Raw genomic sequence first — 10,958 nt, 5'->3', positions numbered from 1 at the left:
AGACTCCCTACAAAGCACTTTGCCTTCCTCATGAGGTTGATGGGCGTGGGATGAGATGACGTCTTTCCTCATCCTGTTGTACATGTGTACATGTCCTTTTTTCTTTTCCTTTTCACTCCTCACTAGGGAAGATTTGCCTTTGAGTGGGAGGTTGTTGGGGGTAAAGGCACCTTCGCCTAGAACCCGTGTATTACTACACTGACAGTCGTCGCCCCCACTGCACACTGCAGGTGGCAGGCGCCCGTCACCGTCACTTTATTCTTTATTCTTTTAGTGATAGTTTGAATAAAGGAAGGCCCGGTCACACATTGTGACCGTTGGAGTTCCCATTTCTTGTCTCTCTCTTTCTTGCTCTTGCTCTCTCACCATAGCTCTCGAGTGCAAGCTTCAATCCTTCTCACCTTTCAGATAGACAAATGATGTATGCTCTAGGAAGAGATGTTCAAAATCCCATATGCACGGTGAGGAGAGTGGTACTATCTAAAAAGATATAAAGGCATGTACTTGGTTGACACTCATTACAAGGTAATGGAACTATCAGTTTGAGTCATTGTCTATGTCATTGTCCATCTTACACAAGAATGTGTTTATGAGTCCAAGCTAATCAATCTTGGAACCTAATTCACTTGTGTAACAGTTAATCTAACTAAGTCTATGTCATCATGAGTTGTATATTCATCTTCCATCCTCCATAGCTCCTTCCATGCTCTAGATCTGTGTTTTTGACATGGTATTAGAGCCCAGTCGAGCATGGCACTACTCCTCCAGCTCCATTTCACTCTCATCTAGCTTCAGTCTAGCTCAGGACAAGTCTAGAACCCCATCTCCTACTCCTTCTTCTCACTGCCCTACTTGGCAACCATAGCCAAACAGGACCTGCAACCACTTGAGCTCTTGGATCTCATGGTAGAGGCCATATCTCATTACAATTTCTTCTAAGAGTTGTTTAACAACTCAAGGCGCAACTTCTTGCCACAATAGCTCATGACGTTGAGCACTCTATGCTCCAACATTTCCAAAATTTATCATCGCTGCCTATTTTGCACCTGCACCTATTCGTACGGCCTACTCTCCCTACACACAATGTGATTCTCGCCAAGTTCATAGGGAAAGTGAAGCTCCATACCTAAGGTCTCTCCCACTCAAAGGGGTTTTCGAAATGTTCATCTTTGTGAGCTGTAATAGGTGAAACCCTAAAAAGGAAGCCATAGCCATTTGGGTAAGCTCATAAAACACTACATTTTCTCACTCCTACCACTTGAACCAAGTTCTTGCCACTCTAATATCTTGATTTAGTAAGCTTCCAGCAAGATTTTCACATCAAACTAGCAAAGGAGAGGAAGATTTATGAAGATTTGAAGGATTCAAGCTCATCATCAAGCCTGACATCAAACTAGTATATCTTAATACTAATTTAGTGCTTCTTTGCACTTGTGCTTTTTTAGCACAGTCGAGATCATCTGGGTTGATGATCATTTGAAGTTGATTTCCTATAACAAAATTCCAAGCATGAAGAATTTTTAACAGATGTCTCTCATGAAGAGTAACATGACTCATACTACTCATCTATACTACATGGAAGAACTAGTTGTTTCACTTGTAGGGATGGTTGGATTTACTTGTTTTGAAGAGCAATCAATGATCTTATTTGAAGACCTTGAAGATATTTCTACTACCTCAAAAATAATGATACCTTTTCTTGAGGAGGACAAGAAGGGCAAAGTCAAAGTCAAAGTCAAAGAAGTTGCAAGCAAAGTAAAGAGTGACAAAGCAAGCAAAATGAAGGATAAGATGTTGTACGATCTCACAAGAAAATCCAATGAGTCAAAGCCATATGAAATCCCAAAATCTATGTATCCCAAGATTTATGAAATAGTTCAACAAGTCATGTCAAGACACAACAATGTACCCATCTCAAACTCGTTGTGAAAGAAGACCAAAAGGACCTCGTAAAGAAGACTAGAGTACAAGATAATGAAGAACAAGTCAAAGATGAAGAGCATGAAGACCAAGAAGAAGTCCAAGAAAATCAAAGACACCAAGAAGATCAAGAAAAACAAAAGATGCCAAAGAAGCATGAAAAAGGTAAAGAAATTTCCACTACTGACAACAAAGAAGTTTTCCCATAGTGGATCTCTATTTCCCGCAGTGGATCTTGTTTTCCCATAGTAGATGTAAAAGCCCTTACCAAAGATGTAAAGTTTCAAGCCTTAACTTGACTAGGCTTCCAAAGAGCTAGTCTCCTGGGCCATGTCATCATGTAGGGGGGCAAAAGCTCTAGCAAGGGTAGAGACTCATCATTTTAGGGGGGGTGTTGAGAATAGCAAATGATGTTTGGCCATAGAAGCCAGATGTATGCCCATAGAGGCTGAATCTATACCTTGAAGAGGCTAGAAGATAGACAAATGATGTATGCTCTAGGAAGATATGTTTAGAATCCCATGTGCACAGTGAGGAGAGTGGTACTATCCAAAAAGCTATAAAGGCATGTACTTGGTTGACACTCATTACAAGGTAATGGAACTATCAGTTTGAGTCAATTGTAAGTGTCATTGTCAATCTTACACAAGAATGTGTTCATGAGTCCAAGCTAATCAATCTTGGAACCTAATTCACTTGTGTAACAGTTAGTCTATCTAAGTCTATGTCATCATGAGTTGTATATTCATCTTCCATCCTCCATAGCTATTGCCATGCTCTAGATTCGTGTTTTTAACACAATACGTACAACCTAACAGAGCAGTACTCAGTTGTGAAGTATCAAAGGAAGAGATTGTCAATATAAGATCATCAGATACATTAGGTTGCCACATTAATCTTCTCAATATTGATGATGGACTCTAGGCACAATGCTGCAATCATCATTCTTGTCTTGCACTTTATCATTTTCCTTTTTGTTGTGCTTGTCTTCATGCATTTTATGGCACTATGGCTGAATATGACCTACTTTTCCACAAGATAGTGGGACTTACGGTGAGACTATTCATGTATCCTAGACTAAGATCTTTGAGAGCCTCTACCATGGCCACTTCCATCCTACCAACCTTTCACAATCAATGCATATCATGTATGGGAAGCAACTACATTCTTTCTATTCACCTCTTCTTATCAAGAGGGTACTCTCAATATCCTACAATTTTAGCCCATCCTTAGCATATAGAACTGTAAAAAAGTGTCCCATGACTCAGGTAAAGTACTAAGTAGAAATAAAGGATGCTATCCTTGAACTCAATCTCCTACCACAAAGCTAAATGGCTGATGATGGAGTGAAACTCATTCAAATGTGCAAACATAGAAGTTCCTTACTTCATGCAAAGGTCCATCAATTATTTCCATAAATTTGAGATGCAGGACTCTGCTTGTCATAAAGATTCTTAATCTGTATCCAAAGCTCATATGCAGTCTAATTTCCAGTCTCACAACATTGTAGTGAACTTGCTTAGAGAGTCATAAAATGATTCTGAACTTGCATAGCTCATCTAGTTCTCATCCTAGTCCTCAACCACAATATTTTTGGGTTTGGCACCCCTATTTTTAAGTGGTTTCACATGCAATTTTTGCACTAAAACCTGCCATATCTAGGTTTTCCAATAGCTGTAGTTGGTCCCATCTAGTTTCTCAATATTGAAGATAGCACTGTCACATGAGATCCATAACCATAATGAGACCAAGCAAGTGCACAAAAGGGAAAAACAGGCTACTTTAATTTCCTACAAGTCAGCCCCAAAACCACTACTAAATCAAGTAGGAGACAAGAGATACTAGCAGAAAAGTATCCACAAACTATAAGCAAAAGACTATCAAGACAAGGTAACTACTCTCATAAATGGTGTAGAGAACTACAATTATGGCATGCTAAAAATAGAGTATAGTAGTAATAAATCAAGCCAAGCATGAGCTATCATTGATAAATTGCAAATGGTAACTGCCAAGGATATCCTGCACAATGTTGGGTATGTACAAACAACTAGCAGTTAGCAAACATGTGGCCAATATCCAAAGCTATCAACCTCAAAGTGTCAGAGGGGAATACATCCAATGGCATAACAATCATGCATAAATTAGGTCTCATGGGAAACAAAAAAAACCTACCAAAGGCACAACTAATGCAAGTGTAATAAAAGCTCAATGCATAGCCATGTTAGGTGTATGCATCACTGACAATGATCTGACTGAGGTAGATGTTGGCCCAAAGACAAATGTTAAATCAGCCTACCAGGCATCCACTGCATACATACAGCAAGAAGAGAGAATAGACATGAAGTGAAGATCCCACTATCTCACAATAAGGAGCTCAAGCTCAACTACAATCCAATGCACAATATAACATCCAATGTCAAGTAAGTGGCTCAATACATAAAGCCAAATAGCTCCCATTGAAGCAAAAGTTGAATGCCAATTGAGCAACAAGCTCAATACATCAAGTGAATAGCATCTAGACATCCAAGAAGACCATATTAGGGAATATGGAAATTTCCCATAAGTTTGGGACACGTGGTCAAATCTTTGGATTTGTCATGACTTGAACACTATAACTCCAAATCGAGTGCTCTATAGCTCAAGAGATGCAAATTTTCAAGTGCTTTCCAATGATAGGTTACATCATATGGTTTTGAGAAACTTATGGGCATGTTATTCGGGTGTCACCTTTTTAGTATTCAAAAAATGGGATTTGGGAGATTCCCAAACTCACTAATATTGTGTTCAAGATACATACAGCATAAGTCGAGAGCATCAAACCTAGTAAAGATCTTCAAGCTCGTGAATGTAGCATCCAATGAAATGAATGAATGCCAATGTCGAAGCATCCAAGCTCCAATCTTGGATTAATAGCATGTCATAAACATGTTCATAGGCATACATGGCAACCAAACTGTCGATATATCCAATATGTGAGTGGTACCCGATTAACTTCAAAGCATGATGAGCATAATTTAGAGCACAGAAAATTTAAGCTCTTCTCTGAAGTGTAGAGCGTGCACACACACACACACACACACACACACACACACACACACACACACACACACACACACACACACACACACACACACACACACACACACACACACACACACACACACACACACACACACACACACACACACACACACACACACACACACACACACACACACACACACACACACACACACACACACACACACAGGCTTATCTGTCTATTTTTCAAATGCAAATGCAAGTTGAAGAAAAAACCTGGAAATGTTGATTGTAGAGGCTTCCTTAAGTGCAGCGACTCTCTTGATTACACGTGAGCAACATCGTAACAAAAAGGAAATAAGCTATCATAGGTGTGACTTGAGATCAAACTCAAGTGGCAAGCAAGAAGATTGCCTAATAGACTTGCAACAGTGGCGGAAATTGAAACCATACATGGTTTCTCTATTTTGTATAGAGAATAAACATGTGTGCCAAGTGTAAGAATGATTGTTGCATGCACCACCATGAATTCTACCTAGCTACCTCAAATTTCATGCATGTGATTTTCAGGCACCAAAGAGTATTTAGTTCTTATTTTTAGGCGTTTATGTCTTGTTGACATAAGATTAAGATGCATTTTTAGGGCATTTCTCATGCTCGAAACATCATCACTTGCATCTTGAAAGTTATGGAGTAACATAGAAGCCACTAATAAGGATGAAACAATGATGTGAATGTTGTCATAATGGAATTGTTTTTGGAAACATTTTGTGCCCAAATTTTGTGATGGATCTACATGTTGTTGAGATGACAAACTCAACACATGCGGACATTGATGATGGACCCCCTGGTTAGATGGGTCCACACGTCTACATTTAGCACGTCAGTGGTCATTATGACTCTCACATGGCCACTGACTCATTACTTATTATATTCAGGCTGTTACACCTATTTACAACTGGCATAGTTATAGCGCCATTCAACTAGTGTAGTCGGTTATGCATTGTTTGACTTAGTAGGCCACTTTCCTTTATGTTATATCTTATCTATACTTTGTGTACATTGTAAAAAGTGTGGAAGAAGAAGAAGAAACCAGCAAGAAAACATTTTGGTCTCCATCTCTCTTCTTGTCTCTTGAGTGAGCTTCTCCTTGTGCATTCTGTGTGTGTTCGGTGCAGCATCTTGAGCAAGTCCCCCCACCACGCGATTCTTGACATGGTATCAGAGCCCCGCCACTAAGAGAGGCTGATTTTGAAGGTTGAAGTGAAGGAGAAGAAGCAAGGTTTGAGCAAGCAAGCCACGGGTAAGAAGCTCTCCCATTCTTCCACTCTTTCTCTTGGACAGTGCCTGTGGAGGCACCAGAAGCAGGGCAAAGCAAAAATCTCAGATTGCAGTGAGATTTGGTGTGCGCGAAGAGTGCTGTGTATTTTGCATATAAGTTCTTTGGGGCTTTCCCACTGCTATTTTGGCCATCCGAGGTCATTTCATGCCCCATTTTAGAGCCGCAAGGTTACGGACAACAGTTCGAGGTATCTTGCAATTTCAGTTGTGTCTGCCATATACAAGTGCACAGGTTACATATTTCATATCTGTAAGTTCAAAGGTGTTTACCAGCGAATAAACACAAGGTTTATCTACAAACTGGTTGCAGATTTCATGTATTGTTGAGCAGACTGTGAAAAAGACTATCTGGTGTATTGTTGTGCACTACAGGTCAAGGGTTTCAGAAGATTTGCTTGCTGTTTGGTATTAGTTTTGTGATAATGGCAGAGAACAGTGGAAACCCCATCATTAAGAAGCTCGACAAGAACAACTACCCTTCATGGAAGTTCCGTGTCATGAACTTCCTTATTGGAAAAGGCCTCTACGAGTTTGTTTCAGGTGAAGAAAAGGAGCCGAAGGTGAGTGATCCTCCAACTCTGCAGAAGAGACAAAGGCACGGAAGGAATGGAATGCAAAAGACAAAAAGGCAAATACATCTCCAAACTCCTGTAGGAGTGCCACATAGTCCATGTGCTCATCATTAGATAATATGGTGCCAAACATGATTGGATGGGGATTGCTAGGAGTCCCAAGAGACAACTTTATCATATCAACCATGATGAATCTGATCTTTCACCTCTATCAAGTCATTCAAGCACACTTGATAAATTTCTTTTGTGGTGGAACCCTCATCAGAATTGTTAGAGAAATGGTGGAGGTTCCCTCAAGTGCTTCCCATTCCATAATGGTACGTAATGCCATCTTATTCAATGGGTGCATGAGATAAGCATCCATTATCATCGCCTAAAAATTAATTGACTAGCTAGGTTGTCTACCAAACAATCCAAACATAAGATCCATAGCCATCTAGGCAATAACTGATACCTTGGCCTCCTAGAAAATTGAATAATATGAAAATCAAGAATACACTTACTGTGCACTACAATCACATGCACTTAAGACACCATTCCTTCTGGTTGTCTCAAACTATCATCAGCCATTTTTTGCATGGTGGTGACATCCTTTTGGATGTTGAAAGACCTAACATGTCCAATAAATCTATACTCATTATGTTTATGAAAGAGCCTAAGTCTACCATTGCACTTTCTATCAAAATGCCATCTATATAAGCTTCTACCCTAGGGCAATGTCGTTTCACATGCTCCCACAATTCAGTACCCACTCGATTGACACCAAAATAGGCTGTATAACATATCCATTTGTACATGTATTAGCTGTCTGCAGTAATTGACAATAATAAGCTGGGACATATTAGAAATGCAGAGAATTCATATGCAGCTTGGACCATACTTGAAAGTATGTTTTTCGTAAATACAAAGGCACGAAAGATTCAACTCAAGCAAGAGTTGAATACATTGAAGAAAGGGAAGATGCCTATCAATGAGTATGCACTGAAGGTAACGAGCATTGCAAATGCCTTGGAAACGATTGATGCAATGCCCGATGATGATGATTTGGTGTTGTCTACCTTGGGTGGACTTAACAATGAAAAGGCTTGGAAGTCTTTTGTAACTTTCGTATATGTCAGAAAGCCATTTCCAGATTTCGATGAGTTGGTCTCCCTTATGATCACTGAAGAGATCAACATGCAGAGTGAGACATCTGAAAGAAGTGGTGAACAGGTCCAAGCTTTCTACTCCAGTTTAGGAAGGGGACATGGCAGGTTCTCTTCAAGAGGCCGTGGTACAGGACATGGTAGTGACAACCAACAAAGAAGATTGAATCAGCAATTTGGCGATATGCAGGTTTCAGGCAGTCGTGGTAACTTTAGAGGTAGGGGGAGCTTTAAAGGAAGAGGTGGATGGAAAAATAGAGGTTTTAACAACTCTGGTATTGTGTGTCACTACTGTTGCAAAACATGTCATATTGCAGCCCAATGTTATGCTAAGAAAGATGATATTCGCAGTGGCAAGTTGTAGCAAGGAAACTATGCATCGTCTTCACGACAAAATGAGGACAAAAATGAACGTATGTTTGTTATGCAGTATATGTTGAATGCTGTTACAGGAAAGGAAACACATGATGATGTTTGGTATGTTGATTCAGGTGCATCCAATCATATGACCAGCCATGCAGAATGGTTTGGAGAGATGCAGGATTTGCAAAATGCAGGTTATGTGCAGACGGGTGATGATTCATGCCACCCAATTTCACACATTGGAAAATTTCCCTTGTCTCTGCATGATGGTAAGACAAAGATTCTTTCAGATGTATTACATGTGTCATCTATTACAAAGAACTTGGTGTCAGTCAATCAGATGGTAGAGCAAGAGCTGCAAGTCACATTTAATACAAAGGGCTACTTTGTAGAAGACTTCAATGACAAGTGCAGGTTGGTTGCAAAAGGAAGTAGAGTTGGACGTATGTTTACTCTGGATGCTGGAATTCCTACTATGCATACTGCTATGTATGCTAAAGGAAAAGGTGTTGTTGCAAATATTGAAATTTGGCACAAACACATTGGATATGCAAATGTACAAAGGCTAAAATTAATGCAGTTCAAAGGGTTGGTTACAGGTTTTCCTACATTTAGAGTTGCAAAATTTCATAAGGTATGCGAAGCATGTTAGTTTGGTAAGCATGCAACACAACCCTTTTCACATGACAGAGATGTAAGCAGAAATATCCTTGATGTTATGCATACAGACATTTGGGGGCCTACACAAAATGTATCTCTTGGAGGCAGTTCATACTTTGTCACATTCATTGATGATTGTTCTAGAAAGTTGTGGGTATATTTTATGAAGGAAAAGAGTGAAGCGTTTGGGCACTTTAGAACTTTCAAAGCTGTAGTTGAAAGAGAAACAGGCTTGAAAGTAAAGTGCTTGAGGTCAAATGGAGGGGGAGAGTACCTCTCAAATGAGTTCAGTGATTTTCTAAGGTCTCATGGGATAAAGAGACAGTTCACATGTAGGTATACCCCACAGCAAAATGAGGTTGCAGAAAGGAAAAACAGGCATATTGCAGAAGTTGCACGTGCCTTGATGGCTGAAAAGAATATGCCTAAGCATTTTTTGTCTGAGGCTGTTCATACTGCTGTTTATATTATGAACAGAACTCCCATAGCTGCAGTTCATGGGATGACTCCTGAAAAATGCTTTACTGGCAAGAAGCTTGATGTATCGCACTTGAAGGTATTTGGATGTGTTGCATATGTTCATGTGCCAGATGAGCTACGAAAGAAGCTTGATCCAAAGGCAGAAAAATGTGTCTTTATTGGATACTCTTTAGAGCAAAAAAGGTATCACTATTATAACCCTGTCACATGTAAGTTCAGAGTGAGCAGGGATGTCATCTTTGATGAAATGAGCAGTTGGTATGCATCTAGTGGCGATGCATTGGATGATGATGATGATCATGACACTCATGTGTAGGCTGAAAAGTAAGAATCATGGACTCTTAGTGGACTAGAGACATCATCTGGTAGTCCTTGGTCTGGGAGACTGAGTAGCTCTACATCTTCAGGTGCATCTAGTAGCACTACAAGTAAAGACAAAGGAAAGAATAAAGTGTCAGATGGCATTGATGCAGTTCTTGATGGAGAGCTTGAATGATGAGCTTGCATTCCTTCTGTCAGGAAACCAGGTATACAGAGAGCTCATAGTAATGTAAAGGCTCCATTGAGTGATCCGGTGGTATGCAGATCTAGCAGGGTCAGATACCCTGTTAAAAGATTTGGTTTTGAAGGTTATGCAGCTCACCATTATGCTTATATGGTGAAACTAGTTGAGGATGTTGAGCCCACTTGTTTTGAGGATGTTGTTGGTCATACTCATTGGGATGTAGCAATGGATGAGGAGGTGGCTGCATTAGAGGCCAATAAGACTTGGAATCTAGTATCATTGCCGAAGGGCAAGAAATCTATTGGATGTAAGCGGGTTTATAAGATTAAGCACAATGCAGATGGTTCTATTAGTAGGTACAAAGCTAGGCTGGTTGCAAAAGGCTATGTCCAGACATATGGCATAGATTATGAAGAAACCTTCAGTCTAGTTGCTAGGATGGCAACTGTCAGATGTCTGATTGCTTTGGCAGCAACCAAAGGTTGGAGGTTGCAGCAAATGGATATGAAGAATGCCTTCTTGCATGGTGATTTGTAGGAAGAAGTGTATATGGATCAACTAGCAGGTTATGAAGATTTAGAGCATCCCATGTATGTGTGCAGGTTGAAGAAGGTGCTCTATGGGCTCAAGCAAGCACCTAGAGCATGGTCTGACAAGATCGGAGAGTATCTTGTCAATATTGGCTTTTATGTTTCTGATGATGATCACTCACTTTATGTGAGAAAGGAAAATGCAGGTTTGGTCATCATATTCATCTATGTGGATGACTTGATTATTACAGGTGATAGTGATAGTGGGATTGCTGAAGTCAATGACTTTTTGAAGAAGAAGTTTGAGATAAAGGATTTAGGTGAGCTAAGGTACTTCCTTGGCATTGAGGTGATCAGATGTGATGATGGTATATGGCTGTCCCAAAGACAATATGGCTTGGATATGTTGTCCAAGTATGGT

Source organism: Lygodium microphyllum, chromosome 23, assembly GCF_053477565.2.
Source record: "Lygodium microphyllum isolate KBCC chromosome 23, Lygodium_microphyllum_v1.1.10, whole genome shotgun sequence".
Lineage (NCBI taxonomy): Eukaryota > Viridiplantae > Streptophyta > Polypodiopsida > Schizaeales > Lygodiaceae > Lygodium > Lygodium microphyllum.
This window is presented reverse-complemented; position numbering follows the sequence as displayed.